This window comes from Narcine bancroftii, chromosome 3, assembly GCF_036971445.1.
Source record: "Narcine bancroftii isolate sNarBan1 chromosome 3, sNarBan1.hap1, whole genome shotgun sequence".
Taxonomy (NCBI): Eukaryota; Metazoa; Chordata; class Chondrichthyes; order Torpediniformes; family Narcinidae; genus Narcine; species Narcine bancroftii.
In genome coordinates, this window is record NC_091471.1 from 69,867,724 (window position 1) to 69,895,518 (window position 27,795).

General features: G+C 42.2%; 1 long non-coding RNA gene across 11 annotated transcripts in view; it reads left to right on the forward strand.

Annotated features, from left to right (window-relative positions):
- The window catches only part of LOC138757237 (uncharacterized), a 107,697-nt gene that overhangs the window by 56,959 nt on the left and 22,943 nt on the right, over positions 1-27,795 (forward strand). The window contains exon 7 of one of the 11 annotated variants that reach the window (XR_011353447.1): positions 3,285-3,358. The exons of the other annotated variants lie outside the window; for them this stretch is intronic. This is a non-coding gene — a long non-coding RNA (uncharacterized lncRNA). The remainder of the gene's footprint in view (positions 1-3,284; positions 3,359-27,795) is intronic. 11 annotated transcript variants of the gene reach the window in all.

A 27,795-nucleotide genomic window follows, 5' to 3' on the forward strand; every position in this document is an offset into this window, starting at 1 on the left:
CCACAATACAATTACCCATTCTACACTTGCAAGTTGCAACACCAGCATCTCCAGATGCCGGGAATTGTACTAGGGGGTCAAGGCTATCAATCCACATTCTCTGACGCTGACATTGAGACATTTTTTCTTTTGCACTTGAAACTTAATTGGCCATTAATTCTTGGGACCACTTGCAAGTGTGAAAGATTCCTTTATTGTCAAATACAAAATACAAGATGCAATAATATATAAAATTTGTCAACTTTTGCCTGTTGCCGCAGACACAAAGAGGCACCTGGTGTCCCAACAATAAGAGACAGAGAAGCGAAAGATCCTGAGAGTCCATCCTGAGTGCCACCAGCACTTCCATAGCCTCTGCATTGACAAGCCCATGCTCCCAGACCCAAACTTCCGATGCAATCAGGAAGCTTTCAGTGCTCGAGGCTTCTTCGGGTGCCCATTTTACCTTTAGCATCTTTTCAAATCCCGTTGTTGAAGTCTGGCTCCCACGAGGGAGTCTCAAGCAGCCCACGGACTCTGTGGATCCTTCAGTCACTAAGCCTCTCGCTGGTCTACTGCCATGGTCTCCTTCCCCTGGGTCATCTCCCTGCCTTCTTCTTCTTAGCAAGGGTGTATGCTCCTGCTCCTGGTCCCCTGCGCGCTGATCACCCGAAGTCTGCAACCCTCAAGGTCTGTAGCTAAACATGGATGCATGACCTCCGTCGTTTCAAGATGTTAAAAAAAAAACCATCAGCCTGTGCAAGTTTATAGGGTAATAGGTGACTGGCCTTTATTAGAGGATTAAGCTCAAGAGCCACATCTCTATACAACTCTAGAGAGACCACACTCAGAGTATTATGTTCAGTTCTGGGTGCCTTGATATAGGAAGGATGTGGAAGCTTTGATGAAGATGCAAAGGACATTTACCAGGATGCTGCCTGGATTGTACAACAAGTCCTATTAAGAAAGATTGAGTGGGGTAGTTTTACTTTGGCACAATGGAGGATAGACGCAAAAATAAACGATTATGAGAGGCAAAGGGAGAGTGGACAGCCAGCAACTTTTTTTCCTAGATGGCCAATGTGACAGGACATCATCATAAGGAGGCAAGTTGAGGGAGACGTCAGAGGTAGGTTTTTTTGCTCAGAGAGTGGTGGATGCCTGCAATTCATTGCTGAGAGTGGTGGTGAAGGCTGGTGCAATAAGGACATTTAAAAGACGTTTAGATGGGAATATGGATGTAAGTAAAATAGCGGGTTATTTGCAGTGAGGGAGTGAAGGGCTAGATTAATGTGGATGAGGTTTATACAGGTCAGCACAATGCTGAGGACTGAAGGAACCATACTGTGCAGCACCGTTCTATGTTCTGTGTTATAACTGCTGATATGTGCTTTCATATCCATTTTCCATTGAGTCAGAACTTGCCTTTGCAGGAGTAAGCTTCTTCAAATCATGTCATGGTCTGTGTGCCTTTCACTTTGATAGGCTATCCACCATGTGGAGAACCATGAATCTAGTTCTTTTCCTTGGCTGCATTCCAACACCGATACCACAGCCACCTCATTCTCAAATTCAATACATATAGCCCCCTGGATTCTTGACCAAGTAATTTCTGTGGCATCCTTGTAGATTCTCTTGAGGTCATCCAGCTTTCATCAATGGAAGATGATTTATAAACCATATTATGCCACCTCCCAGGGCTATCTTTTTATAGCACAATTTTTGGTTCTTAGTGCAACTTGGAACTTGTCAGTTTCTTCTCCGTCACCCATTTTTAACAGCTGAAGCTTCATTTTAACCTTGCACCAAAGTATTACCTCACTTTCTGCAAACCCTAATCTGAAATCTTCAGTTGGCTCAGCTCGTCTCAGAAGGAAAACTTTGATATGTCTAAAGACATTATGGCATCTATATTCTCCGTAACTTCTGGAATACACCTTCCATTCCATTCCAGGACAACCTGAGGCTGCACCTGAACCAGAGAGAACTTCAGGGCTGCTGTCTTCTGGTGTTTACAGAAATGTGGTTCCAGGACCATTCAAAACTCAGTGATTCAGCTGGATGACCTCATCTCCATCAGGGCAGACAGAGATGCTGCTGGTTCTGCTAAGACCCAAGGAGGGGGGTCTATGCGCTCAGTGAGAACTGGTGCACAGCTGTGTTTGTTTTAAAGACCTTCTTCTTAGCAGGGATGGAGAACCTGCTGGTGATATGCAGACCCTTCTACCTGCCCAGGGAATTCTTACCCACTGAGTTCCTCTGGCAGATTACTTTTTGCTCCAGTGCATCTCAGCTTTCTGGTGAATCTCATACGTCCATTTCTTGCCTTTCTCACCAACATGTTCCTACTTCAAGAACCAGGTTCTCTAGTTTCAACTGAATTGATGATCGTCTCCTCTTTCCCAAAGAGCAACACATTAAACTCAGTTCCTCTGCCATATTTGTGGCTTTCATTTATATTGGTACGACTATAAATACTCAAACAAGGTCAAATTATCTTTAGAATAGATTTAATGATGGAGACCATTTTTTTATAAGTTTTATTTAATTGTTTGCATCATTGCAGGAAAAAATGAATAAAGCATTAATCAAATATCCATAACCAATGATACAAAAAAAGCACTTTTATATTTTTTTCTCCCCATCCCCCATCCCCCCTCCAACCCAAAAGTAAGAAATGGAAAGTAAAGAAAGAAACACCAACCATTTAATATACAATGATATTAGCACAGATAATCATTAATTGTTATTAAAAATTACTAATTAAGAGGAGTGGATAAGATAAAAGAATTGGATGGAAAATTATCCATAAAATCCATATATGGTTTCCAAATACTATAAAAATTTTCAGCTTGATTCCTTAAACTATACGTAATTTTTCCCAAAGGTATACAATTTCATACCTCACTATACCATCTACTTAATAACACTTCTCTCTCATCTTTCCATGATCTCGCTATATATTTCCTTGCAGTTGCTACTGTAATACTTAAAAAATTTTCTTGATATTTGTCCAATTTCAATTTTATATCCTTTTCATGAATATCTCCAAGTAAAAATATTCTTGGATCCTTTGGTATCTTTATCTTCATAACTTGCCCTAATAATAAACTCAGTTCATTCCAGAACCTTTCCACTTTTTCACAAGACCACACTGAATGCACAAAAAGTCCCTATCTCCTTCACACATCGAAAGATGGAGACCATTTTGAAGAAAGCTGTAGTGTCTAGTGTAATGATGCACCAAGTCATGTCATAGGCTATCAATCTTTTAAAGCCACAATTCCCCTTGTTTTTTTTAACAGAGAATGAATGGATAGAGAGGAATTGTACGAAGCACAGCTGATACTGTTCCACCATCTCTGCAAGGAGCTGCCATGTAAGCAGAGTTGCATCAAATGCGGTGGTTGCACCTTTCTTCTTTATTTCTTTGGCTTGGCTTCGCGGATGAAGATTTATGGAGGGGTAATGTCCACGTCAGCTGCAGGCTCGTTTGTGGCTGACAAGTCCGATGCGGGACAGGCAGACACGGTTGCAGCGGTTGCAGGGGAAAATTGGTTGGTTGGGGTTGGGTGTTGGGTTTTTCCTCCTTTGTCTTTTGTCAGTGAGGTGGGCTCTTTGGTCTTCTTCAAAGGAGGTTGCTGCCCGCTGAACTGTGAGGCGCCAAGATGCACAATTTGAGGCGATATCAGCCCACTGGTGGTGGTCAATGTGGCAGGCACCAAGAGATTTCTTTAGGCAGTCCTTGTACCTCTTCTTTGGTGCACCTCTGTCACGGTGGCCAGTGGAGATCTCGCCATTGCAACACGATCTTGGGAAGGCGATTGTCCTCCATTCTGGAGACGTGACCTACCCAGCGCAGTTGGATCTTCAGCAGCATGGATTCGATGCTGTTGGCCTCTGCCATCTCGAGTACTTCGATGTTAGGGATGAAGTCGCTCCAATGAATGTTGAGGATGGAGTGGAGACAACGCTGTTGGAAGCGTTTTAGGAGCCGTAGGCGATGCCGGTAGAGGACCCATGATTCGGAGCCAAACAGGAGTGTGGGTATGACAAAGGCTCTGTATACGCTAATCTTTGTGAGGTTTTTCATTTGGTTGGTCTTCCAAAGGCGCTATTTGCCTTGGCGAGTCTGTTGTCTATCTCGTTGTCGATCCTTGCATCCGATGAAATGGTGCAGCCGAGATAGGTAAACTGGTTGTCCGTTTTGAGTTCAGTGTGCCCAATGGAGATGTGGGGGGGCTGGTAGTCATGGTGTGGAGCTGGCTGATGGAGGACCTCAGTTTTCTTCAGGCTGACTTCCAGGCAAACACAATTTGACTGAATTTCATTCAGGAATAGACAGCAGGAAATTTGTAAATTTGTTTACTGGTCTTTGCCTGACAGTGATCACCAATCATTGACAAGGAAACACTGTGTTTGAAAATATTATTGGAATAATCCAGCAACAGCTCCTTTATATGGACTACCTTTTCAGAGACTGCATCTGTACTTCTATTAAAAAAAAGGGAATGGCAGAATCTTGAAACTGATTAATAATCCCTCAGCATAGACTGAATTAAAGCAAGTAGTTTCAGGTACCAGTTCTGAATTTACCGTAGCTGAAATGATGTCTGCGTATGAGTTCCCTGGCTTAGCTGAATGACTCTCAGATTCAATCCACTCTGTTCACACATATTATGAATTGGATGGTACCCAATACACTTTCATTCCTTCATGTAATCTGTCTTCAAGTGGAGCAGCCAAGAGGTCAGTAAGAATAGTTAAGAAAGCTCTCAAGAAGCAAGTGTTGCAGAAAGAATTCAAAACCCTTTGTGACACGAGTGAAAATAAGCATCCCTGAGAATACTGGATCTCAAGTTGAACCTTAGGGAAGCACTGGAACAGAGGCAATGCAAGGATTATCCATCCATACAGCGAATGAAAAGGTTACTTGTATTCACTTTGGAGCTTGTGGTATCAAAGAGAATCTGCATTTTTTGTTGTGTTTTGTTATTTCAGGAAACTTTTAGTGCAATGTATTTTCAGCATTTTCAGTTTTTTTATTTTAGATTTCAAGCATATTTGTTTTTATCAATCTTGACAATGAAGAAAAGGAATATCCTGATCATCTCCAGTTAAAAAAAACATTAACAGCATGAAATTCTGACTCTGTCAGTATCTATTCAATCAATCTATTGATTCCTATCTTACTGTGTCATGAGTATCAGTATTTAGTAATGTTCATAAACAACTGACATTACTTTGGTGGTTTATGACATTATCTGATTTGTACACAACACAATATCCCACTTTTGTCTTCTGATTCATTGCCAATATTTCATCGTCTTATCAGCTAACTAGGACATTAAACAATCAGCCTATAGCTCTGCCAATAGATTTCACTGCCGAGGTGCTTCCATGAATTGGCTGTCAGAAACCAGATCAATCATAATTCTAAGCTTTACCAAGAACTCTCATGCACTGATGATATGTATAGGGTAGTTCAATTCTTTTCAATGCAAGGAAGGTTTTCCTTCAGTCTTAGTCCAGGCTCTGTGCCTGTTCATTTCTTAGCTTTAACTTATCCTTTCAATTTAAAATTAATATTAGTTGAATATGAAGAAAAAAATAAGTTAGATAATTTTAATTCCTGGTTGTTGTTTTATTGACTATTGAACATGCATTGGATGATTGAATCCAAAAAAAAGAATTTGACAGATCAATTTAACTTATAGTAGCTCCATTTAAGGAGATGCAAAGAGCATCAGCCAATCAAATTCCAGGTAGACAAGGGATATAATTTGGTGTCATTAACCTAATTCATGCTGCAACAGCACAATTCATTGTGTAATTCATATAGAATTGTGGGGATAATGTCGAAGGAATTATGGAGGAGTCCCTGTGAAATTGCAGTCAATAAGGCATTAGACTGGACTCTATTGCTTGCAATCATACTGGTGCAAAGGAAGATGCTTGTTAAGAGGCCAATCATCTCAAACACAAAACCATACTTTAGGTGTTTTTTTTAGTATGGTGTTCAACTTCCTTCAACTACCTCATCTCTAACATTCCCTGCATCATAAAAGCAGAAGTGGAGCTATTTGCTGATCATTATGAAGCAGCCCTTGGCTACATGTAACCAGCCGTGGCCAAAATCCTAACTTGAGCTGAAATGTAGCAAGTATCAAGGAAAACCACTGCCCTCAACATCCTTCAGGAAAGCACTGACCTGAAAATCACTGGACCAGCCACATTAAATTAACGAGAACATGGAGTTGAGTATTTTGAACTCTTTCCTCAGGCTGACAGACCTAGAGGTAGTGTGCATTGTCTTTGGGAGAGGTGTTGGCTACTTATGACTGAGAAGAGGAGGCATTTTATTTCTCCAAAGTACATTTGAAATGGTCTCTCCCACAAGGCCGTGAGTCCTCAGTCATGGAGTATATTCAAGGTCAAAGTCAACAGGTGTCCAAAGTCTAAGACATCAAAGGGATATGGCAATTATTCAACAAATTAAGTTTGAGGTAAAGAACTACTCCTAATGAATGATGAACATTTGTTTCCATTTTTAATATTCAAGTTCAAGTTTATTGTCACACCTATCAAAAATCAGTGATAACATTTATTAGGTGAGCATTCCAGCTAGATAGCTGGCACATACGTATAACAGGTCAGAAAAGCAGATTCACAGAGAGACATCAGTTGGTACACAATTTTCATGTTGTGAGATTCATTCAGGAGTCTGATAAAAGCAGGAAAGAAACTGTGCTTGAATCTGGTGGTGCATGATCTCACACACATGAATCTTCCTCCCAACAGGAATGGTGTGAGATTTTAATATGTTAACTGCCTTTCCATGACAGTAGAAGGTATAGATGGGGACAATAGAAGGGAAGGAGGATATATGTGTGGTGGAATGTGGATTCTTGCAGTTATATAACCATATAACCATATAACCACTTACAGCACAGAACAAGCCAGTTCGGCCCTACTAGTCCATGCCGTAACAAATCCCCACCCTCCTAGTCCCACTGACCAGTACCCGGTCCATACCCCTCCAGTCCTCTCCTATCCATGTAACTATCCAGTCTTTCCTTAAATGTAACCAATGATCCCACCTCGACCACGTCTGTCAGAAGCTCATTCCACATCCCTACCACCCTTTGGGTAAAGAAATTTCCCCTCATGTTCCCCTTATAATTTTCCCCCTTCAATCTTAAACCATGCCCTCTAGTTTGAATCTCCCCCACTCTTAATTGAAAAAGCCTATCCACATTTACTCTGTCTGTCCCTTTTAAAATCTTAAACACCTCTATCAAGTCCCCTCTCAATCTTCTACGCTCCAGAGAAAAAAAGCCCCAGTCTGCACAACCTTTCCCTGTAACTCAAATCTTGAAATCCTGTCAACATTCTCGTGAACCTTCTCTGCTCTCTCTCTATTTTGTTTATATCTTTCCTATAATTTGGTGACCAAAACTGTACACAGTACTCCAAATTTGGCCTCACCAATGCCTTGTACAATTTCATCATAACCTCCCTACTCTTGAATTCAATACTCCGATTTATGAAGGCCAACATTCCAAATGCCTTCTTCACCACACCATCTACCCGTGTATCAGCCTTGAGGGTACTATTTACCACAACTCCTTTGTTGCTCTGCACATCTCAATAGTCTACCATTTAATGCATATGACCTATTTTGTTTTGGACAGAGCAGTTCCTTCTGAGAAAATAGAGGTGCTAGTCACAGGAGCTGTTTACTCTTGGGGGCTTAAAACTGTCTACTGTCTCCACCTCATCATGATTGATGTGGACTTGGAAGTGAGCTCCACCCCTCTTCCAAAAGTCTATAATCAGCTTCATCTTACTGACATTGAGGGAGAGGTTGTTGCCATGACACCAAGCCACCAGCTGCTCTATTTCTCTTCTGTACTCTCACTCTGTTGGTGACTGGCTTCATTTCTCTCAAACCAATCTGTCAACCAACAAAACTTCACCAGAAGTGGCTGCAGAGAATCGCCTGATAAATCTGAATTTCTGCTTCTATGACTCAGAATTGCAGTTATCTCAGATTTCTTCTTCTTCTTCTTTTCTTTCTTCTTTGGCTTGGCTTCGTGGACGAAGATTTATGGAGGGGGTAAAAGTCCACGTCAGCTGCAGGCTCGTTTGTGGCTGACAAGTCCGATGCGGGACAGGCAGGCACGGTTGCAGCGGCTGCAGGGGAAAATTGGTGGGTTGGGGTTGGGTGTTGGGTTTTTCCTTCAACATAAAACCCACCTAAAATTTGGGTCAAGAAGGACTATAACAAAACAAACTCCTGTTTCAATATTGGCAGTAATACTTAGAAATCTTCCCTGGAATATAATTTATTACTTCAAAGAGGTTAAATGGAAAGCGAGTGAAAAGCACAACATTAAGTTGATTGCATATCATCGGGAGCAAGAAAGGAACTCTTTTTCATTTTATGTCTGGCACTGCTTGATGCTAATGCTGGTAGAAATTGACACATTCCCATCAGTGATTTCCTTCAGCTTCACAAATATAAGCAGTCAATTGCCCCTGAAAAGAACTTCACAGAATGAACTTTTTTTTTTATCAACACAACACCTCCAGCACAAAATCACATTGGAAGATTGTACATTTAAGGAGTGAGTTAGACCGTAATTTATCATTGAGAGCTTTAAAATTGGATGAAACTACACCGGTTCTCAGTTCTCTGAATGTAATTACTCATTCCTCTGCAATGCAGAATAAATCTATTATGATGACAGCCAAAAATGTTTCACATAAATAAACTTTTTAATGGTTGATCACAGGAAAGAAAAATCTTTCTCTGTTGAAAACAGAAGGTAACAAATATAGTTAAGTTTTTTGAAGAGGTGACAAGAAAAGTGGATGAAGGTTGGGCAGTTGATGTGATCTATTTGGATTTTAGTAAGGCTTTTAATAAGGTTCCGCATGGAAGGTTAGTAAGGAAGGTTCAGTCACTAGGGATTAATAGAGAGATAGTGAGATGGGTTCAGACGTGGCTGGAAGATAGACTGCAGAGAGTCATGGTGGACAACTGTCTGGCAGAATGGAAGCCTTTGACGAGCGGTGTGCCTCAGGGATTGCTACAGGGTCCCCTATTATTTATTATTTATATTAATGATTTGGAGGAGGGGGTGGTTAACTGGGTAAGCAAATATGTAGACAATATGAAAATAGGGGGAGTGGTGGATAGTGAGGTAGATTTTCTTAGATTACAGAAGGATTTGGTATGTTTGGAAAAGTGGGCTGAAAGATGGCAGATGGAATTTAATGTAGACGAATGTTCTGCATTTTGGAAAAAATAACCAGAATAGGACTTATGTGGTTAAGGGGAGGGCATTGCAGAATGCAGAGGAACAGAGGGATCTTGGGGTTATGGTACAGAGTTCCTTGAAGGTGGATTCCCATGTAGACAGGGTGGTTAAGAATGCATATGGTACGCTGGCCTTCATAAATCATAGTGTAGTGTATAGGAGCTGGGAAGTGATGCTGCGACTGTTTAAGGCATTGGTGAGGCCACGTTTGGAGTATTGTGTTCAGTTCTGGTCTCCAAATTATTGGGAGGATATAGATAAGGTGGAGCGGGTGCAGAGAAGGTTTACAAGGATGTTGCCTGGCTTACAACATCTAAAGTACAAAGAAAGATTAAGGAGACAGGGACTTTATTCATTGGAATGTAAACAGTTGAGAGGGGTATTTTAAAATATGAAGGGAATAGATTGACTAGACGTGAGTACTCTTTCCTCTGAGGACAGGGGAGGTTGGAACAAGAGGGCATAACTTAAGGGTAAGGGGACAAAACTTTAGAAAAAAAATGTTAGACAATGCTTCTTTACTCAGAAAGTAGTGGCATAATGAAATGATCTTCCAGAGGAGATAGTTGTGGCAGGGTCCTTTCTGTCATTTAAGAGAAGGTTGGATGTGTACATGGTTGGAGGGCTATGGGTGGAGAGTGGTGGGGAGTAGTGGAGTTGTTCAAGTGAACCGGCACGGATTCATAGGGCCAATATGACCAGTTTCCGTGCTATAAACTGATATATGGTTATATGGCTATAGTGATTTTTATTTTTTCTAAAATTAAATTAACAATGAATTTATTGCAGTTAATATTAATGTGATATTAAATATTAATATTTTTATTAAACTTGTTCATTTTGTTCAGGAATTTCAGAATTATATTGATCTTTTAAGTTTATATTGCCCCATTTAAACTAATTATTTATGTTAACTTGTTTCTTTGGTGTTCTACACAAAGACAAAAACTAATCCTTACATTCATTTTTGTTTCTATTCAGTCTCCACATGTGTGGTGATGGTAAACAGCCTCACTAACACCTTGCTTGATCTTTTCTTTCTCTGTAAACTATCAGACCTTTTGTCTGATATCTTGTATGTGATGAACAGAAATTTCCTCCAATCAAGAATTAGGAAAACCAACATCTTTATTTCCCATCACAAACCTTGAGCTCACAACCCATCCTCCTTTCTGAAATAGAACTAGATTATTCACAACCTTCTCCCATATTTGATTCAAAGGTGGGCTTTGGATCACATTCCAAACCATTGCTAGACCAAGTATTTACAATTTTATAATTTTTCTCCTTCCATGGTTCATTCATCATAGAAACCCTCATCCATGCAATTATTAATTTTGGATGACCATTCCAGCACATCCCAATACCTCCATCCTTTTTCATTCCCACCTACCTCCAGCTATCTTCTCTATGCTTCATGAATGTGAGATTATCCAAATATCTGCTGCCATAACCTTAACTCATCCTCATCCCCCCAATACTTACCATCCTACATTTATAAGTGTAATGGAATATATTTGGGAGATAAACTAGCAAAATTAGAGTAGGTTACATACATACCTATCTCGGCTGCACCATTTCATCGGATGTAAGGATCGACAATGAGATAGACAACAGACTCACCAAAGCAAATAGCGCCTTTGGAAGACTACACAAAAGAGTTTGGAAAAACAACCAACTGAAAAACCTCACAAAGATTAGCGTATACAGAGCCATTGTCATACCCACACTCCTGTTCGGCTCTGAATCATGGGTCCTCTACCGGCATCATTTTAAAACAGATCTTATTTGATATACTGAAGAATTTATATTCAATTACTGTAAAGAAACTATGGAGAATGCTATACACATTTCACAAGTAGGTGTTAATTGAAATGATGTCATGAAATGAATAGACCATTGTCTTGGATTGGAGTCAGGTTGGCTGTGTTGAACACTCTCCCAAGTGCTCACTCAAAGGTCAATTAGAAGTTTGTTTACCAAAATAATAGATGGGAGCAGAAGACTAACTCCTATTGTTTGCTGGAGAAGGAGGGGTTTTTTGCAAGTGAGAAAAAGAAGGACATGTGGCTGGCAGTTTTGTATCTCAGATGAGAAGAGAGAGAGAGAGAGAGAGAGAGAGAGAGAGTGAGAGAGAGAGAGAGAGAGAGAGAGAGAGAGAGAGAGAGAGAGCTGAACAATGCAAGCCAGGAAGCTTGCTGGAACTGAATCAAAAACTCCAGAGTGGTGGATGGCTAGAGTGCTATCTGTCTGTTGTTTCTTTTGGAATAAATGGAACAGAAAGGGACTCTGTGATAGCCTGAAAGAAAGAGGTTATCATCATTTGGAGAACCCTGATGGGACAAGTTTCATCAGCGAGACATTGAGGTGACTAATGATGGTATCTCAGTTGTGGAAATCCTGGAACAACAAATCACTCTCTGCAAACCAACAAGAACCTTCCTGAATGGTAAACATTTACCTTTCAAGCACCAAAGCCCGCTGAACTTTATACATGTTAAATTCTGTGCACAATATAAGAATTGCCAACAACCAGAGAACTTGGAAGAATGAGAAATGAGATTGAGCTGTGAACCAAAGAACATTTCTTAAATTTACACACATATTACGTACATGTGCACTTAGAATTAGAAGGGGGTTAAGTTGGGTTAGTTAAGTTAACAGAGATAAGTTAAAGTTTGATTCCATTTTCCTGTTTAAAGATAATTAAAAACAACTTTAGTTTAAGTAACCACTTGTCTTGGTGTTGGGTTTTGGGGTCCTTTGGGCTCGTAACATAAGAAACAATTCCATTTAAAAATCTCACCTTTACATTCAAGTACCTTTGAGATCTCCTTGTGAAGATCCAGGTTTCAACTGACAAAAGCAGTTAAATGTGAGCTATATTGTATCAAAGCTAAATTTAAGGGGGAACACATAGTAGTGGCAATGGTGCATTGCAAAGGAGAGAATGAACAATGAATAGTTATGGAATTGCATTTTGGATGCATAAAGACTGCACTGTTTGCTTTTGTACATAGTTTTATTGTGAATAAAGCTTATTTTTTGAAATAAAAAAACAAAGTTTACAATATTGTCACAAAGTCAAGACAGCAACTTTGTAAACCTCTTCTATATTCTATAATATAGAATATTATAGATTCTATGGTGGTGTGCCACAACAAGCAATGGAGGTTGGCTGTGTTGGGCGAGAAGTGTCAAAGAAATTAGCCGAGTCCAGTGATGTCTCAGTGCAAACTCCTTTACTCAAAACCAAAATCCACGATTCAAACACGCTCGCCCTTTCCCTTTAACCCATGTCTGGCAGGATGGAAGTGACGTGGGCTCCCAGTGTGAGGCTCACCCCGCATCTAAAACCGTTCTAGATGCCGCTGGTTCCTTTCCTGTCCACGACTGCTGGTGCCGGTTTGCTCACTGCATAGCTGAGCAATGCTATGTAGATGTAAGCTACAATTCTATAATATACTTCCTATAGCTAGGCAACAAAAATGACACACAATATTTCAAGGGTGGCCTCGCCAATGTTTACTATAACTTCACCATGGCATCCAAACATTTGTATTCAATGTCCCTTCTGATGAAAGTAAGCATCCAAAACTCTCTTCAGTGTCTACCTATGCTGCAATTTTTAAGAGCTATGTACCTGCACCCCTGAGTTCCTCTGCTCCAAAACACTCTTTAGGCCACTGCAATTAACAATGAGTCCTGCCTGGTTCAAATTATCCAAATATAGCATCATGCATTTGCCTGAGGTAAACTGCATCTGCCATTCCTTGGTCCACTTCCCCATCCAATCTAGATCTCATTTCAAACCCAGGTCAACTTCTTCACTGTCCACTGTCACACTTATTTTCAAGTAATCAACATTGTAGCAAGATTACATTAGGCAGGCATTTAAAGACTTTGGACTCTTTCATTCATTATGACTCACAGATGATTCAGTCTGCCTTCTTCCTTCTTCTTTCTCCATCTCTCTCTGCCTCTCTTTCTCTCCTTATCGCTGAATCTTTCCCTCAAAATTATCTCTCTTCTTCATATTATGTTTTATTTTCTGTTTTAGAAGCTAATGAACCATCTGGTCAAACAAAATTAATTACACCCATCATTTCAGCAAGACCTATTAGTCTCCTTCTCGCTTCAGCTCCAGCCTGAAGTTTATTTTATCCTTTATCACATGAAAATACATTTCGCTGGTATCCTATGTAGTTAATAGACCAAACTCTCCCATGCTTTCATCCAGCTGCAGCTTGAACTGCATAAAAATCCTGTCTCTGGCCTAACTAAATATGATGCCTTTGGCAATTAATAATCCATGTCAGCGAGCCTTAAAGTTTTTCTCCACATCTCCTAGTTCTAAAGGGCTGAACTGCATACAATCAAAGCTGTGGGGATTTATTCCGTTGCTCAAATTAATTTGGATGATTATTTATTTTACTTTCCCACCTTCAAAGGAAAAAAAATCCTACTTTTATTCTTTCTTCACTGATAAACTTTTAGAATATTGTCCTTTATTCCTAACTTTCTACCAACAACAATTTATTAATACTTGATTCAAAGAATTATACATAAAGGCATGAGAAAGGCAGGAGTAGGATATCTGACCTGTTGAGCTTACTCCACCATTAAATGAGGTTACAGCTGATCTGGCCATGAACTGCATTTGCCCGCTTATTCTCCATCTGATTCTTCAAAAGACTATATATCTCATTCACTGACCTTCTTTGTGCATAGAATTCCACAGCATCGCTACTCTCTGTCATAGATTTACTCCCCTGAATCTTGAGGCAAGGTTCCCTCATCCTGTCCCACCTGCTTCTATCTTATTGATCCCTTTCTTGATTTTATATGTTTTCAGAAGCAGAAAACAACACAGAAACAGCCTAACCAGTTCATGTAGACCTTTAAGTACTTGTCTATACAAATCCCAAATATTATTTTTGTTATCTTGGTGGAAGCAACGGTTTGGGGGAGAAGGTTTCATGAAAGCAAGATAAGTCGATATTAATGCCACCCAGTTGGAGGGTACCCAGTCAGAAGATGAGGTGTTGTTCCTCCAATTTACAGGTGGTCTCAATGTAGCACTACATGATACCATGGACAGACATGTCAGCAAGGAAATGGGAGGATGGAGAATTGAAATGGGTGACCACTGGGAGATCTGCGCTATTGAGGAAGGCAGAGTCGAGGTACTCAACAAAGCAATCTCCCAGTCTGTGTCCAGTCTCTCCAATGTAGAGGAGACCACAGCAGGAGCACCAGATACAGTAGATGACCCCTGCAGATTCACATGAAATGTTGCTTTACTTGGAAGGACTGTTTTGGGCTCAGAATGGTGCTGAGGGAGGAAGTGTGGGGTGAAAGTGGAACAACTCCTGTGGTCACAGGGGTAGGTCCCAAGGGGACAATTGGTGGGGAGAGAGGAGTGGGCAAGGGGATCACAGAAGGAGCTGTCCCTTCAAGAAGGTGGAGAGGGGAGGTGAGTTGAATATGTGTCTAATGGTAGGATCACGCAGTATGTGATCTTATCACTAGACATTACGTGAATGTCCGTGAGTGGGACAGAATAAGTAGGTGAGAGGTATAATTGGAGTGGCCATAGTGGGAGCAGCCGTCGAGTGAGTGGACCAGAGTTAAAGTGGGGATTTGAGGCTTTGGGTCAAAGGGTTTCAACAAGAAAAGGGTGAGGTGGTAGTGCAAGAGTTGAGATAAAGCACCCCTATTGCAGAACAAAAGGATTCAGCAAGAAGGCACAAGTAAGACAAGGTTGTCTTATTTATCTTTTGTATTTCATAGAGAGTGGAAATGCCAGCTAGGGTAGCAATATGCTCCTCTTGCAGTATGTGGATAGTCAGGGAAGCCAACAGTATCCCTGGCAACTTCATCAGTGAGAAGTGCATATAGCTGCAGCTCCTTACAAACTGTGTTAAGGAACTGGTGCTGGTGTTGGATGAAATCCAGATCATTTAGGAGGCTGAGGAGGTGATAGGCAGGGGTTACAGGGAAGCAATCACATCTCTGAGGCAGGAGGAAGGTAGCTGGGTGACTGTCAGGTGAGACAAATGGAACAGGCAGTCAGTGTAGGGTACCCCTGTGGCTTTTTCCCTCAATAACATGTATACCATTTTGGATACTGTTGAGCGGGAATGACCTACCAGACAAGAAGGAAAGGGAGGAGAAAAGGTGAGCTATCATGATATGGGATTAGATAGTGAAGGAAATATATAATAAGTTATGTGGAAGAAATCAAGAATCCCAGATGATATGATGCCTCCCAGGTGCCTGGGATCAGGATAACTTAGATGGAGTTTGCCGCATTCTCAAGAAGGAAGATAAGTAGCCAAACATTGTGGGCCATGTGGTGAATAATCAATGACATGCATGGAAAAGGTAATGAGCTCCTGCAACAGGAGTTCAGGAGTTTGGCACTAAGTTGAAAGACAAGACCTCCAGGGTCGTCACCTCAGGATTGCAACCCATGCAACGTGCTCGTGAAGTTAGGAAAAAGAGAATAATGCATCTTAACATGTGGCTAAAGAGATGGTGCAAGAGATGGACTTAAGATTTCTGGATTATTGGTTTCTCTTCCAGGGAAGGTGGGACGTGTACAGCTGAGACATTTTGCATCTGAACTGGAGACGGACTAATATCCTTGCAAGATGACTTCCTGGTGGCGCTCCGGGGGTTTAAACTAGATATGCAGAGGTATGGGAACCAGAGTGCTAGAGGAGATAGTTGAGGATGTTACAAAGATAGGAATCAAATGTTTATGCATGGTGGGAATAATGTTCTGAGGTGCGTCTGCATGGTTACGACTAGGTTTACCTCTGGTGTTATGTTTAGGTTTAGGATCTTCGTGATGCCACCATCATCACCCTGTACAAAAACAAAGGCGAGAAATCAGACTGCTCAAACTACAGGGGAATCACGTTGCTCTCCATTGCAGGCAAAATCTTCGCTAGGATTCTACGAAATAGAATAATACCTAGTGTCGCCGAGAATATTCTCCCAGAATCACAGTGCGGCTTTCGCGCAAACAGAGGAACTACTGACATGGTCTTTGCCCTCAGACAGCTCCAAGAAAAGTGCAGAGAACAAAACAAAGGACTCTACATCACCTTTGTTGACCTCACCAAAGCCTTCGACACCGTGAGCAGGAAAGGGCTTTGGCAAATACTAGAGCGCATCGGATGTCCCCCAAAGTTCCTCAACATGATTATCCAACTGCACGAAAACCAACAAGGTCGGGTCAGATACAGCAATGAGTTCTCTGAACCCTTCTCCATTAACAATGGCGTGAAGCAAGGCTGTGTTCTCGCACCAACCCTCTTTTCAATCTTGTTCAGCATGATGCTGAACCAAGCCATGAAAGACCCCAACAATGAAGACGCTGTTTACATCCGGTACCGCACGGATGGCAGTCTCTTCAATCTGAGGCGCCTGCAAGCTCACACCAAGACACAAGAGAAACTTGTCCGTGAACTACTCTTTGCAGACGATGCCGCTTTAGTTGCCCATTCAGAGCCAGCTCTTCAGCGCTTGACGTCCTGCTTTGCGGAAACTGCCAAAATGTTTGGCCTGGAAGTCAGCCTGAAGAAAACTGAGGTCCTCCATCAGCTAGCTCCCCACCATGACTACCAGCCCCCCCACATCTCCATCGGGCACACAAAACTCAAAACGGTCAACCAGTTTACCTATCTCGGCTGCACCATTTCATCAGATGCAAGGATCAACAATGAGATAGACAACAGACTCGCCAAGGCAAATAGCGCCTTTGGAAGACTACACAGAGTCTGGAAAAACAACCAACTGAAAAACCTCACAAAGATAAGCGTATACAGAGCCGTTGTCATACCCACACTCCTGTTCGGCTCCGAATCATGGGTCCTCTACCGGCACCACCTACGGCTCCTAGAACGCTTCCACCAGCGTTGTCTCCGCTCCATCCTCAACATCCATTGGAGCGCTTTCATCCCTAACGTCGAAGTACTCGAGATGGCAGAGGTCGACAGCATCGAGTCCACGCTGCTGAAGATCCAGCTGCGCTGGATGGGTCACGTCTCCAGAATGGAGGACCATCGCCTTCCCAAGATCGTGTTATATGGCGAGCTCTCCAATGGCCACCGTGACAGAGGTGCACCAAAGAAAAGGTACAAGGACTGCCTAAAGAAATCTCTTGGTGCCTGCCACATTGACCACCGCCAGTGGGCTGATATCGCCTCAAACCGTGCATTTTGGCGCCTCACAGTTTGGCGAGCAGCAACCTCCTTTGAAGAAGACCGCAGAGCCCACCTCACTGACAAAAGGCAAAGGAGGAAAAACCCAACACCCAACCCCAACCAACCAATTTTCCCCTGCAACTGCTGCAACCGTGTCTGCCTGTCCCGCATCGGACTTGTCAGCCACAAACGAGCCTGCAGCTGACGTGGACTTTTTACCCCCTCCATAAATCTTCGTCCGCGAAGCCAAGCCAAAGAAGGGTTAAGATTAGTGTTAGGGTTAGGAGTGTTGGAAAGGTAGGCAAACTAAAGGCATGGATTGACACGTGGAATTATGACATTTGGCCATTGGTGAAACTTGGTTGCAGAAAGGGCAGAATTAGGAACACATTGTTCCAGGATCCAGTGATTCAGATGCAATAGAGCAGGAGGGATGAAAGAGGAGGGATGGCATTGCTAGTTAGAGAAAATGTCACTGCAGTGCTCAGACAGGACAGACAATGGAGGCTACATGGGTGAAACTGAATGGGAAAGGTATGTCATCATTTATGGGATTGTATAATATGACAAGAATGAGTGGAAATTTGAGGAGCAAATCTGCAGTGAGATAGTAGACAGTTGTAGTAAACATAAGCTTGTGATAGTAGGTGATTTTAATTTTCCACATATAAACTGAGACTCCCATACTGTAAAAGTGCTAGATGGGTTAGAATTTGTAAGACGTGCTCAGAAGCTGTTTAGCATTCGCACTGAAGTCTGATTCACATTGGAATGCAGAAATACATAATTGTATTTCCCTCGAGAAAATTTCCTATAATTTTCGAAATAAGTAAGACAGATTTTTACAAGTTTGGTGTTCATATTTACAAATCTCTGGTGTAAATCTTTAATTAAGTTAATCCTAATCCTCGAAACATGCATTGATCTTCTCCAAAAATATTAATTGAATATGAATTTATGATCCGAGGAGTGTACAGCTCTTTTCAGCAGTTCATCTTGCTTTTCGTTTTTCTTTCTTTTCATTTTATTTATCTTTTCTTGCTTTTTTTTCTAAATCTATCTTTTCTTTTGGGTCTTTCTGGGGTGGATGGGGGTTGGGGAGTTGGGGCATAACCATCACTGAGCAAATACTAGATTTCCTTTTGTACTTTTTCTATAAAGCATGGATTGGGGAAAGGTTGTCTCCTGGCAAGTAAAAATACAAAAGTACTCAAGGACCTCAGCAAGTCTCACAGTACCCATAGAAGGTAAAGTTGTATAACCAATGTTTTGGGCCTAAGGCCTTCTTCAAGGTATGAGCAAAAAGCAGACAGGACCCTGAATAAAAAGGCTGAAGGAGGAAGAGTGCAGACAAATATGCACAAATTAATCATTGGAAATGGGTGGGAGGACAGGATTAAAGATGGAAATTGACACTAATTGACAATGGAAGGAATGTGGCTCGGAGAATGCAGAGCTGGAGGGAGGGAGGAAGTGTGTGTGTGTGTGTGTGTGTGTGTGTGTGTGTGTGTGTGTGTGTGTGTGTGTGTGTGTGTGTGTGTGTGTGTGTGTGTGTGTGTCATAGAGAGAAAAGAATAGGCAGAGAGAGGGGGGATGGGGGAGGGTGGGGGCTAATGGAAACCAAAGAAATTAATGTTTTTTTTAAACTTTATTCGTTCAAAAAACAAATAATATATGACATGTACAGCAATTAAACATGAACATGAACGTTTTTTTTATATAGAAGAAAGGAAAGAAAAGAACCCCCCCCCCCCACTTCAGCCAACTCTCCTAAGGAGAGCCATAAAAAAAGAGAAAAGAAAGAATATTAAAGAAAAAGTTAAATATACATATTAAAATCTAATCAATATAAATTGAAATGTAAATATTCCAAGTATAACGGCCACTTATTAATAAAAAAATTATAATTATCATGCGAAACATACGTAATTTTACATACATAATTTTTTCCATTATGCCATCTATTAACATCAATCATATTTGTATCTTTCCACGTACTAGCAATACATTTTTTCACTACGGATAAAGCTAAATATACAAAAGCAAGCTGGAATTTATCTAATCCCAAACCTTTCAGAGGTTGCAAACTGCCCAGTAAAAATACTGTTGGATCTAAAACTATTTTAATCTTACACAGGTATTCTAAAAATGATTGAATTTTCTTCCAAAAAGATTGTATATGTATACATAACCAAACAGCATTAAAAAAAAGTTCCAACCATATCACCACATCTAAAACACAAATCTGATTCATTAAAACCATATTTTTTAAATTTTTCAGGTGTCAAATATAATTGATGTAAAAAAATTGTAATTAATCTTTGTAGCATAGTTACAATATCATAACAGATATCTAACCAATCATCTTCAGAAAAAATAAAACCAATATCCACTTCCCATTTAATTTTAGATCTATCCCAACCCTTTTTATCCATACCATCCTGTAATATTCGATACATAAATGAAATATAACCCTTCTCTGGTACCTTCATAAGAAAAGTCTCAAATTTAGTCATTTTAGATAAAATCATATCTCTACCAAACATACATTTTACCAAAGATCGAATTTGATAATAAAGAATGTTAATGCCATCTGGTTGGAATGAGGAGTTGTTCCTCCAATTTGTGTGTGGTCTCACTTTGGCAGTTCATGAGACCATGGACAAAGATGTCAGCAAGGGAATGGGGTGGCGAATTGAAATGGGTTGCCTTGTGGTAGAAAGAGCAAAGGTGCTCAGTGAAATGATCTCCCAGCCTGCGTCCAATCTCTCTGATATGGAGGAGACATAATGGGAGCACCGGTTAAGTCAGCAGATTCACAAGTGAAATGTTGCTTCACTTGGAAGGACAGTTTGGGGCCCCGAATGGTACTGAGGGAGGAGGTGTGGGTGCAAATGGAGCAACTCCTGTGGTCACAGGGGTAGGTCCCAAGGGAACAATTGGTGGGGAGAGAGGAGTGGACAAGGGAACCATGGAGGGAGCGGTCCCTGTAAAAGATGGAAAGGGGAAAATATTTCTCGTGATGGTATCATGTAGTAGGTGGTGGAAATGGCTGAGGATTATACAGCGTGTTGGCCGTGGAATCCTTTCTTTGTTTTGTATGGGGGTGGAAGGGGCCAGGACAGACATGCAGATAATAGAGGAAATGTGAATGAGGGCCAAGATGAAAGCAGTAAAGGAGAAGCCAAGTTGTTTGAAGATGAAGACTCCATGGCTTCAGAGGAATTTTGAGAAAGGAAAGGAATCATTACAAGGTACAGCGTTGGAAGGGATGTAGTTGAGGAAGGGAGTTGGTGGGTTGGTAGAAAATGTCTGTCGAGAATTTATCTCTTGAGATGGAGAAAGAGGAGATCTTGAAAGAGGAGTGTTTTTTGCTCAAGATGGATCAAGTTATTTTGAGGTCAGTGTCGAACTTGGCACCAAAATGAATAAATTCAATGAGCTTGAGGCAACACTAATATAGTCATAAATGAAGTGGAGAATGAGTTGAGGAGCCTTACCTGTTCAGGCTTGTAGTAATACACCATATAGCCCAAAAAAAAGCAGACATAGCTGAGGCCCATGTGGATAACCATGGTGGAAGTTGGATAAGTCAAAGGAAAAGTTATTGAGGATGAGAACAAGTTCTGCCAGCCAGAGAAAGATGGTGGTGGAGGGGACTGGTTGGGTCTATGTCGGGAAAAGGTTTTAAGGCCTTCAGTATGGGGGATGGAAGTGCATAGCAATTGTATGTCCATGCTCAAGATGAGGCAGACGAGTTCAGGGAAATGGAAAGTGATGGAGGGCATGTAAAGTATCGCAGATGTAGATGGAGAGGGACCAGACCGGGGGACAAAACGGAGTCAAGGGAGGTGGATATCAGCTCAGTGGGTAGGAACATGCAGTAATAGTGGGTTTATCATGGCAAATAGGTTTGTGGATCATGAGGAGGAAGTAGAAGCAGGCAGTGTGGGGTTGGGAAACAATGAGGTTGGAGGCCGTGGGAGGGAGATAATTGGAAGTGATGAGTTCTGAGACAGTGCATGATGCAGTGGTTTGATGAGTTTTGGTGGGTTGAAGGAGTAAGTTTGGGGAAGTGTTTGAAAGTGGTCATCTTGCTTCAGCCAGATAGAGGTTAGTGCGCCAAACAACAACTGCATGGGTTGATAGTGATATTTGGATCAGTGTAGAGAGAATGGAGGACGGAGCATTCTGAGACATGAGATTAGAATGTCAGGGGAGTGGTGAAGTTGAGGGGGTTGATGTCTTGGCAGCAGTTGGAAATATAAAGATCCAGAACAGGCAGAAGTCCAGAACAAGGTGTTCAGGAGGAGGAAGGTTGAAAGCAGAAGGGATCTGTAGTGGGGGTTAGAGAACCCTGGTGGAAGAAGTGGGCACAGAGATGTAATCGATTGAAGAACAGTTTGGCATATTGACATGTGCTGGGCTCATTGAGCTGTGGACAAATGGGGACAAAACTGAGGCCTCTACTGAGAAAAGAATGTTCCATCTACGAGAGGAGATGGCTGGAGGGATTGTAAAGACAAGGCAGAGATTGGAGTGGTGCCAATGGGATGAAAAGTGTTGAGGGGAGGAGGACGGAGAGGATCGGGAGTTGGAAGGTCAGAGGGATCTAAGGGAGGGAGAGGTTTGGAAAGGACAAGGGGTTGAGGGGGAGAATAAGAGGGCCCTGGATGAGAGTTCGCAACCGAGGCTCGGCAATGAAGTGCTTGGTAAGTGGGAGGACTTCAAAGGTGAGAGCACAGTATGTAGGTTCCTGTTCAGGATTAAAGGCAAAATTTGCAAGCAGAGGGAACCATGACATTCGAGAAATATTGGGAATTTAGTTAAGATTTATGGCAGGTATAGGTGACAAGAAGCAAATTAGATACTCAATGAGTATTAAAAAAATGTAAGAAAAATTTAAAGAAATCAGGAGGGCTAAAAGAAAACATGAGGCTGACTTAGCAGACAAAAGATGAGGAAAAATCCTAAGGACTTCTACAGGATACTAAGGGGAAAAATTGGTCTTCTTAAAAATCAGAGTGGTCAGCTATGTATGGAGCCAAAGGAAATGAGGGAGATCTTAAATGGGATTTTTGCATCAGTATTTGCTCAGAAAACAGGGACCAAGTCAATGGAGGTGAGGTGAACACGCAGTCAGGTCATGGAACCTACACAGATTAAAGAGAAGGAGGTACTTGTTGCCTTAAGGTAAATAAACGTGGATGAATCCCTAGAGCTTGACAAGGATCTTGAGGGAGATGAGAGTAAAAATTACAGGGGCCCTAGCACAAATATTTAGCATGTCCTTATCCTCTGTGCCAGAAGATTGGAGGGTAACTCACATTGTTGTGCTGTTTAAAAAAGGTATCAAAATATTCTGGAAAATTATAGGCTAGTGAGCCTAATGTCAGTAGTGGATAAGTTGTTGGAAGGTGTCCAATGAGACCTGATATAGAAGTATTGGGATATACAGGGACTAATTAGCAATAATCAACATGGTTAATTGTGTGGAAGATCATGTTTAACTAATCTTATAGTTTTTCGAGGACATTTCCAGAAAAATTTGAATGTAAGGTATGGACATTGTCTACGAACTTTAGTAAGCCCTTTGACAAGGTCCCGCATGGGAGATAAGTCAGGAAGTTTCAGTTGCTTTGCTGTTCATGGTGAGTCAGTTAATTAGATTAGACATTGGCTTCACGAGAGAACCCAGTGGATGTTGCTTCACTGACTGGAAGCCCGTGACCTCCAGGAATGGTGCTGGGCCCACTGTTGTTTGTTATCTAAATCAAAGATCTGAATGAAAATGATGTAAATTGGTTAAGGAAGTTGACAGGTGACAGAAAAATTGGAGGTGTCAACAAGTAGATAGGGACATCAAGAGAGCTTTTGGCATGTTGGCCTTGTGTACAATGAATAAAAGCTCTCACCACTGGAGGGAAATCAAATGCTTTTATTAGCTTATAACTGAGGGTAGGGTCTCACAGTTTTCAGAAGGGTTCTGGGTTTAGGTGGGAAACTAAGGTTATATGTGAGCAGATGGGGCAGAGCTGGAGGCGGGGCCAACCTTCAGCACAACATACTACCAGTGAATCCAAGTTCACTGCATGCACCATTTAGGATCTGTGAATGAAGACAGGGAACATCGGTTCAGAAAATTTAAAAAGTTGAGAAATTACAGTTATTTACAAATTTACAGATTTAAGCAGTCCAGGGTCTGGACATCCTGGTGGAGTGCCTTAGCACTGGGGAGCATTGGACTCCTTGTGTCTCCTAGTCCCCATGTGAGAGAGGAGAGGTGGGCTGGGTCTCCAGCTCAATGATGGAGGGGGACTTTCCTCCTGAACCGGATCCGCTGAGGCCCTGACTGGGGGTGGCGAGAATGAGCTCTGTGGCTCGCAGGGCACTTGATGCAATGGACCCTCTGTGCCGACAGGTGCCAAGTCCCTGATCGAGGTGTCCTCTCTGCCATCTGGGTACTCCACATAGGCATACGTGGGATTGGCATGGGGCAGTTTCACCCTTTCCACCAGGGGGTCAGTCTTGCTTCTCCTTCTGTGCTTCCTCTGGATAAGGCATCTGGAGTACCATTAAGAGCACCTGGCTGAAAGGCAATGTCATAATTGTAGGTGAAGAGTTCAATCCTCCACTGAGCAATTTTATCATTTTTGATTTTGCCCCTCTTGACATTATTAAACATGAATGCGATAGAGTGCTGGTTACTGAAAAGCGTAAATTTCCTACAGACAGGTAGTGTTTCCAGTGCCTCACGGCTTCTACAATGGCTTGACCCTCCTTTTCCACAGAGGGATTCCGGAGCTCATAGCTCTGCAATGTCTAAGAGAAGAATGCAATGGGCCTGCCTGCCTGGTTGAGGGTAACGGATAGGGCTACATCTGAAGTGGCGCTTTCTACTTGGAAAGGTACATTGCCATCCACCGCATGCATGGCGACTTTCACAATGCCATTCCGGAGATAGTTAAAAGTTGTTTGGGCTTTAGCCGAGAGGGGGATATTTGTGGCTTTCAAGAGAGATCGAACCTTATCAGCCTATTGAGGGATCCTCTGAGCGTAATGTGAGAAAAACCCCAGGCATCTCCTCGAAGCCTTTGTGGTTCTGGGAATGGGAGCTCTAACAGGCGGAGCATCCGATCAGAGTCAGGGCCAATTAAGCCATTTTCCACCATATAGCCAGGATAGCCGGACATTTAGTCATGAACACACACTTGCTAGAGTTATAAGTGAGATTCAGGGCTTTTGCCACGTGCAGAAAACTCTGGAGGTTAGCATCATGGTCCTCCAGTGTATGGCCACAGGTGGTGACGTTATCAAGGAAGGGGAAGGTAGCCTTCAACCCATACTCATCCACCATTCTGTCCATCTGCCTCTGGAAGATAGAAACCCCATTGGTGATACCGAAAAGGACCCTCTGGAATTGATAGTGATGATCGTTAGCCTCAAATGCCATATATGGACGGTCTTTGGAAAGGATTGGCAGCTGGTCATAAGCAGCTTTCAGGTCGATGGTCGAATAGACCAGATACTGCACAATATTATTCACCATGTCTGAAATTCAAGGGAGGGGATATGCGTCCAGGAGTGTGTACTAATTAATCATTTGGCTATAGTCAATTACTAGCCCGGACTTGTTTTCCCCTTTTACCACTACCATTTGCGCTCTCCACGGACTGGTGCTAGGTTCGATGATACCTTCGTCGAGCAGATATTGTGTCTCAGACTTTATGAAATCTCAGTCAGCTGTGCTATACCTCCTGCTCTTGGTAGCAATAGGTTTGCAGTCTAGGGGGGAGTGTTGATATTAAGTGTGGAGAGGCTGCATGTGGGTTCTGATTTTAGAGGCCCCTCATTCCAAACTATTACTGGGGGGGAGGGGACCAGAATACTCCAAAGTCATTGTTTTAAGGTGACACAGGAAGTCCAGACCCAACAGCACCGGAGCACACAATTCATCAAGCACAAACAGCCATGTTTTACAACCCCCCCCCCCCCCACCCCCTTCAAACAACAAATGTTGTTGAATATGCATAGAATGCAACTGAGATGTAAGGATTACGTGATAGTTGGAAGGATGCATCTTTAGGTTGTATTCCTGCACAGTCCATGAGTCTATGAAGCCCATGTCAATTTGGCATTTAGTGGAATGTCCATTTAATTTCACAGTCACTATGGAGTGGTTGAGCTGGTGGGGTCTGTCCTGGTCGAGAACCATCGAGGCAAGGACTCCGGAGACTCCTTACTCCTCACTTAAGTGACCACCACCATCTTGGGTTTCCCTGTGTGGGTAAGATGGTGTCGATCTCGTGGCACGGAAAGATGGACACCCTCTTTCCTCCTCTGACGATGATGGCACTGAGTTTGAATTTGAGTTGCAGCGTCATTTCCTCACTGCCACCCTCTGTCAGTGTGTAGCGCAGAAAATGGGTTCAGGTGATTTCGGGGCAGATGGTTTGGGGCTGGAATCAGATCCGGGAGTGGTGCAGACCACAGGCTTCACCAGGCTTCCCTTCGGGTGGCAAACCCTTGCCCAATGTTCTTTCTTGCCACAGCTGGAACACATTGAGTCTATAGCCAGGCAATAAGATCTGGGATGCTGGCCCTTGCCACAGAAAAAGCACCCCCTAGCACAGGAAGCAGCAGCCATTTGGGCTGGGGCAATGGGAGCAGCCGGTCCTTGGAAGGGGTCACCTGAGTGAACAAGCTCGCTGGCTTTGAGGTCATCGTTCTTGAGCTTGGCCTGTTCCAACAATTTGACCAGTTCAACTAGAGTGTCCTGGATCTGTTCTTCCTCATGAACATGGCCCATAGCCACTTGGTACCTGCACTTCTTGGCAAATGTCCACAGATCCAGCAGGTAGTCATCGATGGTCTCTCCTGGCTGTTGGTGATGTAGAGCGAGTTGATGCCTCACTATAACCTTGTTTTGGGACTTCAGGTACCTGGCCTTCAATGCCTTGATAGCAGCATCATGCATAAAGCAGTCCCTCATGAGTGCATACCCTTTTGTTCCTACCCTCAAAACGAGTGCAGACTTCCTGAGTTCATCGGTTTGGAAGACATCTCTGGTCCTGTTCGCATAGGCCTGGAAGCAGTCTAGCCAGTATGGGAACTCCTCAGCCACATCGAGGGACAGAGGTTCTATCGACAGTATACCTGGCTTGAGTAGTGCTTCTATCATTTAGGGAATAAGCTAATAAAATTGTAACGTGAATAAAAGCTCTCACAACTGGAGGGAGAACAAACACTTTTATTATCTCATAACTAAGGGTAGGGTTCAACAGTAGTCTTCAGAAGGGTTCTGGATTTAGTCAGGAAACCAAGATTATAAGTGAGCAGATGGGGGTGGAGGTGGGAGGCGGAGCCAGCCATCAGCACAACACCCTTCCAGTGAATCTCAGTTCACTGCACCATGATAACAAAGCAATGAGTATAGGAGGTGGGATGATATGGCGAAGGTGTATAAGACTTTAGTGAGGCAAAATTTGGAGTATTGTGTGGGGTTTTGGTCACCTAACTACAGGAAGATAATCAATAAGATTGAAAGAGTGTTTAAAAGATTTACAAGGATATTGCCAGGACTCATAGAATTGAGTTGCAGGAAAGATTAACAGGTTATGACTTTATTCCTTGGAGTGCAGAAAAATCAGGGGAGATTTGATGGAGTTACACAAAATCATGATGGGTATAGATTTTTTCCACTGAGGGTAGGTGAGATAAAAGAAAACTAGAGGACTTGGGTTAAGGGTGAAAGAGGAAAAGTTTAAAGGGAACAAAAGGAGCAACTTCACACAGAGAGTGGTGGGTGTGGAATGAGTTGCCAGCTGAATTGGCAAATGCAGACTCAATTGTGACATTTAACAACATTTGGATATGTTCATGGATGGAGGGCTTTGGAAGGATATGCTTTGGGGACAGGTGGTAAAAGGAATTATGCAGAAAAGTAGTTCAGCGTAGACTAGAAAGGCGAAGGGACCTTTTTCTGTGCTGCAATTTTCTATGGTTGTAACTCCAACTAAATTGTTCCAAAGAGTAACAAGCTCTCTGGTTTTAAAAGGGAGAATTTTGATTTCTATTTATAATGTACACATTGCATTCTTACAATTCTTTTCCCAGAGGTTTTGACAATGTTCTCCTTTTCCTGCATGCTGTTAATTTAACTATTTGCAGACTTACCATGTAATTTGTGGCCCAGGCATTCCAAATATTGAATGACAAAATTATTATTTTAAATACAACCAGCATTTTAGCAGTCAATGACAAGAGACTCAGAT